Below are 8249 nucleotides of genomic sequence, written 5' to 3' on the forward strand. Positions count from 1 at the left end.
GTGATGAATTAGCCTTAAAGGTTCACCTGGCGACAGCACCGCTCATTAACTAATGTTGAAGTGTCCACTGCTGATACTTTTAAAAATCTCTTAAAAACAACTTTAGTAGTGGAGTGTAACTGCTTTTAATCTCAGTTTTACACACGCATTGTGGCAGTTTAGAATTTCACTCATTTATTTTCATAGTAACTCAATGACTGGCAAAATCTGTGATATACAGTACATACGTATTCTTTTTCTGTGTCCCAACAGACGGATATTTCCCCCATTAAATCTATGACAGCCGGCATCTGCCGGCATAGTGTCATGCTATTATAGTTGTTATGAGTTTGAGCATCATGTTACATTTTCTATTGTTTTGAATGAGGATCAAGATGCATTTTAATTCTTGGCATGACATGACATGACAAATTAGGCCTAAATTCTGTGAAATGGACACGGATTTGGGCCACGAAATCTGTGTAAATTTCACGGATTTTGCCATAGCCTACGCACACAGAGAGAGAGAGAGAGAGAGAGAGAGAGAGAGAGAGAGAGAGAGAGAGAGAGAGAGAGAGAGAGAGAGAGAGAGAACAGAGTGCAGTAGGCCTAGGCCTACCTTCAAACCCTTAGGCCTATTAATAGGTTGGACTAGTTAGGCTACTACAAATGTGACATAGCCAAGCAATAGCCTATTTCTGAAACAACACATTTGGTACCATGGCTTTATCAAAACATAAAGAAGGCAAACTATCTTCTGACCAATAGATGGAGCCAAATGACACTGCCTTTATGGCTATATGAGTCACTGGGAGAATTAGCTGGCATTGGCAGACCCAATCAACGCAATTGAGCACAGTGGAATAAGTGTTCAATATTAATGTCTTTGGGATTCCAGCTTTCCAAAACGAATGTCGCAAAATTTTATGTAGGCTATTTGCAATGTGAGGGGTTGGCTGTTGATCGCTTCTTTCCCCTCATTATTGTAGGCCTGTAACTTGATTTAGAACTTTGATTTAGGCCTACGCCCACATACGTCAGAATCCAGCGGGAACCAAGACAGCGCGCGCATTTCTCAGTAATCCTCGTCGTGTATTCCTGAGCTTCGGATCGGTGAGTATATCTGTAGGCCTACTGTGTTTGGTTATGACATATAATTAGCCACTACGTAATTATTACCCATATCACGTTTAAGTCGTGTTACAAAATAAGCATATATCCCATTACCGCCCATAGCTGCATTTATGTGAAGTTGTGATAATGCCACTCAATGTCATGTAGCTTAGCCTAGGTCTAGGTTGGTCAAGAGCCCGCCGTAACATCTCCGCCTAGAAGTTAGATCCGCAGGCCAAAATATAGACACAAATAAACCTCTATCTTCTTATTTGGCTTTGGTCCTTAAAACGGACAAGGCACTTCTACGGGATCGCATACTAAGAAAAACTTTGCAGGCCCATAGTTCTATATTTTGTCTTACAAAATATCTGATCAATATCCTGGAGTTGACGGTGCGAATTAGCTCGCCATTATTCTTAACATCTCGCTTCACGTTTAGCCTTCCTAAACCTTAACAATTGTCTTGGTATCTAACCGCGTTGAATCGTTTTAATTATCGAAGCGAAATGTAAAGAAGATGCCGCGTATAATCGTACCATCACCTCTGGGACATTGGTCAGATAAGTTATCGCAAAGGGCAGGTGCAAGTTGTAACAGACTAGCATCCAAACAACGATTGATTTCCCTGAGATAGAAACACAGCTCCTTTAGAATCTGTGGTACAAGTAGGCATAGTTCTAGTTATTAGGGCAGTTCTAGCCAATTAACACACTTTGAACGTAGAATGAGTGTATTGGCATATGTTGTCGCTTTCCTCTAATGTGTTATTTGTGTTATTTGGGAATCGAACCCAGGTCAGCCGCATTGTGGAGAAGTTAAATGCCCTTAATTGGCACCCGGTGTTGCTTGTCAAGCCACACCGAAGGGCCAAAATGCTCACCCCAGGAGGCCAGAATACAAACAGCGAAGTATGCTTGAAAAACATACTTGAGATATATAAACTCATGGTAGAAGGTAAGACAATATGTGCCATTTGGGTGCCAATGGTTACTTTTGTGTAAATTGCCACATGTATGTAATATGGTGTATATCTTTGGTAAAATATTATGTACACTCTGTTGTCGTTACACATCAACGCTACACAGTAAGTTTTGTGATTTGTAGATGTGCTGTATCTGTCTACTCTTTTCCATCCTCAGACACGCCACTGGCCAATAGATTGGTATCTCACACAAATTAACTCATTCTTCCATACAATACTTATCCGAGGATTGTAATGAAGTTGCCGTTTCTCACATTTGACAACATACAAACTACACGTGTTGGTCATAAATGGAGTTGGACGTACAAAGTTTGTCTGGGGGATCTTTACAGCACTATGAATATCCTGCCTTTTTTGGAGGCTGAATCTGATGCACTAGTAGGGAACAGTTCAAGTACATGCATTCCTATTATCTACAGTCACAATGCATGCAGTTATTGGGACAGGTTTATACACCCTTTGAAATTTCTTACATTTCTATCAAAATTGGTCATAAAGCACGGTCTGATCTCCCTGTAAATCACAAGAAGGAACAATCAATGTCTGCTTAAAGTAGTACTCTAAGTACTCTGACGGGGTCTTCCCTATGTTCCCCGGGTCCTATGTTCCCCTCTACCGGGGAACTTTGGACCCTTTTTTCAAAAAAGCGTTGTATGTTCCCCACTGCTTCCAAGTAGACTGCTGCCGCATGGCAAAGCGCAGGTTGTTGTTGTAACTGTGACAGGTTAGGCTTAGGGATAGTTTTGGCCAGGGCACAAAACATTGCATTATTGACTGGTTAGGTTTAGGGATGGTTTTGGGAAGGGCACAATTTGAACATTGCATGCGGGAACATAGAACCCTTTTTAAAGAAAAAGTCCCATACAAAGGCAGGGGAAAATAGGACCCGGGGAACATAGATACGCTCCCACTCTGACTCTTCACCATCATCACAAACCATACTAAGAAAAACATGAAAACCACGAATAACCACGGTTAACTGTGGGTTTCGTGATTACAAAAAAAACCATGAAAACCATGAATGACTACTTGTGGGCAGCCATGTTGTAATTGTTAGGTGGACAGAAGATCATAGAGTTGCAGGTTATTAAAATTGTCTTTAGGCTGGATAAAATGGCCTCAAGGGCCTCAAACGACCCTACAGACATAGATTCCCCACCCCTGGCATAGATCAAGTTGTGCTACTGGTCTTTCTTTTTCAAAAGGGTTTGTCTGTGACCTAAAACAATTTCTGGTATTTCAGCATCCCAGTACTGGAGGCAAAATAGCCGCAAGGTTTTTGTCCTCACGGAGGAGGAGATGGAAGATCTCCAGGACGCCAGGAGGGCCAAAATTAGGTATGTAGCAGCACAGAATCTGGAAGCTATGAGAAAGAAATCTCCCATTGGTTCCCATTGTAGCCACAGTTCCACCTAGATTCCACTAGGTGGCGAACGCGGACAAGTGGAAACAGAGCTGACTGAGTGGAAAAGGAATGGATTGGAGATAGGGCTAAATGGTCCATAGGGCTAAATGCTAAAAAACACGCTACTGTCAATTCCAAAAGTCATAATTAAAATATTCCTGGTGAAAATTATGGTTGCAGTTATATAAGAGGCTGTATTGACATTTTTTTCAGGTGTCTAGTTTGTCCTTGCCTGGCTCTTGCCCGACCTGTAGTTCCGATGTGTATGTTTGGAGCGCCACAAGGGGGCTCTACACTTACTGAGGTGCGGTGGAAACCAGGCGAAGTTTGTCCAGAAGGGCAGAAGATTTCGACCTGTCCTCGCTAGCATTCAGCTAATGTTGTATTAAAGTCAGTGATTTGGCCTCATAAATTGAGCTTCTTATGAGAATTACACAAAGAGATAGAACTTATGGTTGTGAAAGCGAAAAGTGAAAGCCAATTGGGAAGCTCCAACTCCCATTGTCATTGTGACACAACACTCCACAGCACACACGTGTTTACTGCACACTGCACACAACGAAATTGCATTTATGACTCACCCGTGCAAGGGGGCAGCCCCAACTGTCGCCCCTGGGGAGCAGTGTGGCGGGACGGTACCATGCTCAGGGTACCTCAGTCATGGAGGAGGATGGGGGAGAGAACTGGTTGATTACTCCCCCTACCAACCTGGCGGGTCGGGAGTCCAACTGGCCAACTTTGGGTTACAAGTCCGACACTCTAACCACTTACCCACGACTGCCCCCGTTTACCCACGCTTAAACACCATCCACACCCATTCATCTTTCACTTGTCTGCGATAAGCCAACTACTGCAGTAACACCCCTGACCACCAGCATGTGCTCATTCTCATAGCTTAGACCTTCTCTGGTAACATCTTGTCACATTTTTGCACATCCTTAACATGGTGGTACACACACCTTTTCACACGTTCCCCTTCTATGCATTATGTCTTCTCAGTAGAAGAGAGGACAACCATGGGGCGTTGGTGGGGAGAGCGGAGGAGATTAAGGAGGCAGGAGAAGGCCTGGAGACGGTGGCCAAGGCGATGAGGCACCTGACTGAGTTGGCCAGAACACACCTCCAGAGGCCCAGCCTACAGTCCGCACAGGAGGCCATGGCATGCCTCGTTTGCAAAGGTATGGAAACAATTATCTTAATCAACAGTAGGTGCACTTGTGAAGTTGTGAATGGACACAAAGCTGAGCGATTTGTAAGAAAGATTTTGTTAGGTCCCAGGATTGCGCCAGGAGAAGTTTGAGAGCAACTGCTTTATTGTACTTTATTATGAACCTGTAGCCTACCTGCAAATAACGCATGTACAATGGGTGAAGTTCTGTAGTTGACTTCCTATGTACTGCTTATGTGGCGTAGACTCGACGTGACTAATTTATAAAATGTATTTATCTTGTCATTTTGTCTTCTACAGCAATCTTCGTGGAGCCACAATTTGCTGCTTGCTGTGGGTCCTTGGTGGGCTGTAAGTCGTGTGTGGAGGAGTGGTGTGGCAACTTCGATAGTTGCCTCAAATGCAGGGCTGAGGGGTTTTCTGCAAACCTCCACGTTGTGAGAGGATTTGCTCCTGTGTGTGATTTTTTCTGTGAATTTGAGGTGCCAGAGTGAGAGATAGTGAGTGAGTGATACATGTAAGATAAAAACATGGAAAATAAAAACATGGTAAAATGTAAATGTTAGGGTGGCCATTGTTTCAATCTGTCGGATTCCAGTCAGGTGCATTACCTCCTATTGTCCTTGCCGTGTATTTGACCCCATTCAATGTTAAACATCTTATAATACATGAACTGCCTAATTCATTCGCTTAGTCTTTGATGACTTTTCATAAATAGATGTGGTCAATGTGGAAAAAGTGAAATTTCCATAAAAACTGTTATTTCTAAGTAATGCAGTCCACATTGCAATGCATGCTGCTCTGAACCCAGTATGTACAACTGTAAGTGATGACACAGTTCAACAGAGTGTGATTGTGAGTCAAAGATTGACACTTACTCTTCTGCAGTGTTGGGCAACTTACTCCAAAACTGTAATGCATTACTGGTTACACTACTGTCTTTGCACAATAATGTAAGGTATTGCACTGCATTTCCATTACTTTAATCTCACCAAAATAATTTAAAATGGATCAAACAATTTACAGTGTAAAGCTCATGAGTCATGACACTTATGCAGTTCAGGCAGTTTATCGTCAGTATGCAGACAAAAAAGTAACAGGTTCAGAAAAAAACAAAAATCAAAGAATGTCACTAACAAATATTATAAACAATTAATAACAATTAACACAAATAACATTATGTGGCGTGCTGTCGGGTTACATCAATCAGGAACTGCAGTGCAGACTGCAGTGGTGTATAATTATGATTAACTGCACTGTGCAGCAATGATGTGGGGTCCACAATTGTGTTGAATGCCATTGCGGCATTACTCCGGGCTTCCTCGGTTTGAAATGGGTCGCTACCAAATGTCGACTCCCTGGTCAGTGCTGTGCCAACCTCCTGCAGGTACATGTCAGCTGCAGTTTCGGCATTGGGTAAGAGGTCCTCTGTAACCTTTGCGGGACAGCCTTCCCCACACAGGGCATTTGGTATGCCCTTCCCTGTAAAATGAGGGCATCCTTACTTTACATTGCATTTATCACACACTGTCATCCGAACTGAAGTCGACAACATAATCAGCAAGATGTGATTTCTAAAAAAAAAGAAAAGAACAGTCCTCACATGCTACAGCACTGATTCTCAACCTTTTTTATTAAACGCCCTCTTGGCCTAATCACAAGCCCCCCAACGCCCCCTTGACCTCATCTTAAGCCTGACAACACCCCCATTAGTATTAAGGAAAAAATGGACTAATGCCCCAATGGCAAATAAGCACCACCCCCTTTCAGCTGTATAGCTGTATAATTGTGAATAAATGAGACTACCTGGAATTCTGTGGGCATTCCATGCCTCGACAAAATTTGCCAAGCCAATCCTGGCAACGTGGCATGTCAGTGAAGACACACAGAATTTCTCCAGGGGGTCGTCAATGGCAATGGACTCCTGGTCCAGTGCCTGAATTATGGCTGTCTTTAGAGGATAGTCCACTCTCTGATTTACCTCCACCCACATCCTTTCAATGGTGTGATTCTGTGCAGAATAAATGGTTATTAGTTTCACTGAAATTATTACCAGTCAGACTCAAGTTTTACCAGCATTTGGCTGGTTGGTACCTTATGTGTCAGTGTCATGGTATTGAATGACCGTTAATGAGTGAATTCAAGGGCGCCGGAACCAGTTTAAAAGTGGTGGTGCGTTTTTTTTTTTTCTTCATTATTTATTTCTTAACTCCACTCATTTGTCTGCAGTAGAAGTTGAGAGAGCCTCATTTGAGCCCAAAAGTGGGAATGCAAATGCACCACTGCATCACCCTTTCCGGCACCTATGAGTGAATTCCCTGGATCAATTTTTGGTGGTGTTGTGTTTGTACAAAAGAATATGGACAATGAAGATGGTGATAAGTTATATATTTTACCCTGGTGGATGGAGTTTGCAGGTATGGCGGTCTGTCTGTAGTCTGCCAGCTTCTCCTGCATGTACAGCGCCAGGAAAAACTCCCGCCCGCAGTCCACACGGACTTGGTCCCACAAGCCATAGCTGGTCACAGCTGGTCTGAAAATGGTGGATAGAGGAATAGAGGATAGTTCAAATATCATTCCAAAATTCCAAAAACTCTAACACATTGTGATCCTTTAGGAAAGAGAATTAATTGTTTCACACAACTCTGTGCACTGGGAGCCCAGTAGGCCATGTGTAAAGCCGGGCATACACTGCGCGATATTTTCACTCGTGGGTATTAAGCTCGGCCCGACTCCCAAAAAGTCGTGCGAGTGCCAAATCGTGGCAGAAGTCGCACAGTGTAAGCCCAGCTTAACTCGACACCACCTACCTCCGATATCCCCTGGAAGACTTCAGCCTCTAGCCGGCTATCGGGACAGAATTCCCTCAGCAGTCCCTGCTCCAAACACCACCGTCGAACATTTCGGGGAGAAAATCCCCTAATTCCTCCGAATTCGCTGCTTAAATCAGTGGCAATGTCTGTGCATGACATGCCACTGCACCTCCTACTTCTAATAAAATCTCCATAAATATCAAGAGACATGCTTAATGAAGATATGCTTAATCAAAAGATGGGGCGCTCAAGAGACTGGCTACTCAATGATAACTCAGCCACAATGTCTGCCCCCTCTCAAGTTCAAGTTCATCAAAATGTCTTCCGGGGGAGGGGAACACAAAGATATAAATGCAAAATCAGTGATGGAAAATTGCCCCAATTTTTATTTCCCCGAACACCCATTGATGAGCATGTAAGTGGATTTCAGAAAAGGACCCGTTTCTCGTTTCCCGTTTTGAAATCGAAAATCGGAAATCGATTCGTCCCTCGTTTCCCGTTCTCCGACTCCAAGACGGGAAACGGGAGACGGCCCGTTCTCCGTTTTCTGATTTCAAAACAGAAATCGAATGGCCACCACGTACACGGACCATTTTACAATAACAGTTTTCTCCATAGAAAATTATAAAACCAATAAAGAGACATTTTTCAAAAAAACAGTTAATTGTGGAGTCAGGCTCGGACTGGCATTCTGTGATACCGGGCAAATGCCCGGTGGGCCGCCGCGGCCCTAACGCAATTTAGACCGGCCCCCTTGCGCTGACACCAGCCCTGGATTTTAGACCA

General features: G+C 43.5%; 1 pseudogene; it reads right to left on the bottom strand.

Moving 5' to 3' along the window:
- Positions 1-5387: 5387 nt before the first annotated feature.
- LOC134455040 (uncharacterized) lies at positions 5388-7256 on the bottom strand (annotated as a pseudogene).
- Positions 7257-8249: the final 993 nt, after the last annotated feature.

Source organism: Engraulis encrasicolus, chromosome 9, assembly GCF_034702125.1.
Source record: "Engraulis encrasicolus isolate BLACKSEA-1 chromosome 9, IST_EnEncr_1.0, whole genome shotgun sequence".
Lineage (NCBI taxonomy): Eukaryota > Metazoa > Chordata > Actinopteri > Clupeiformes > Engraulidae > Engraulis > Engraulis encrasicolus.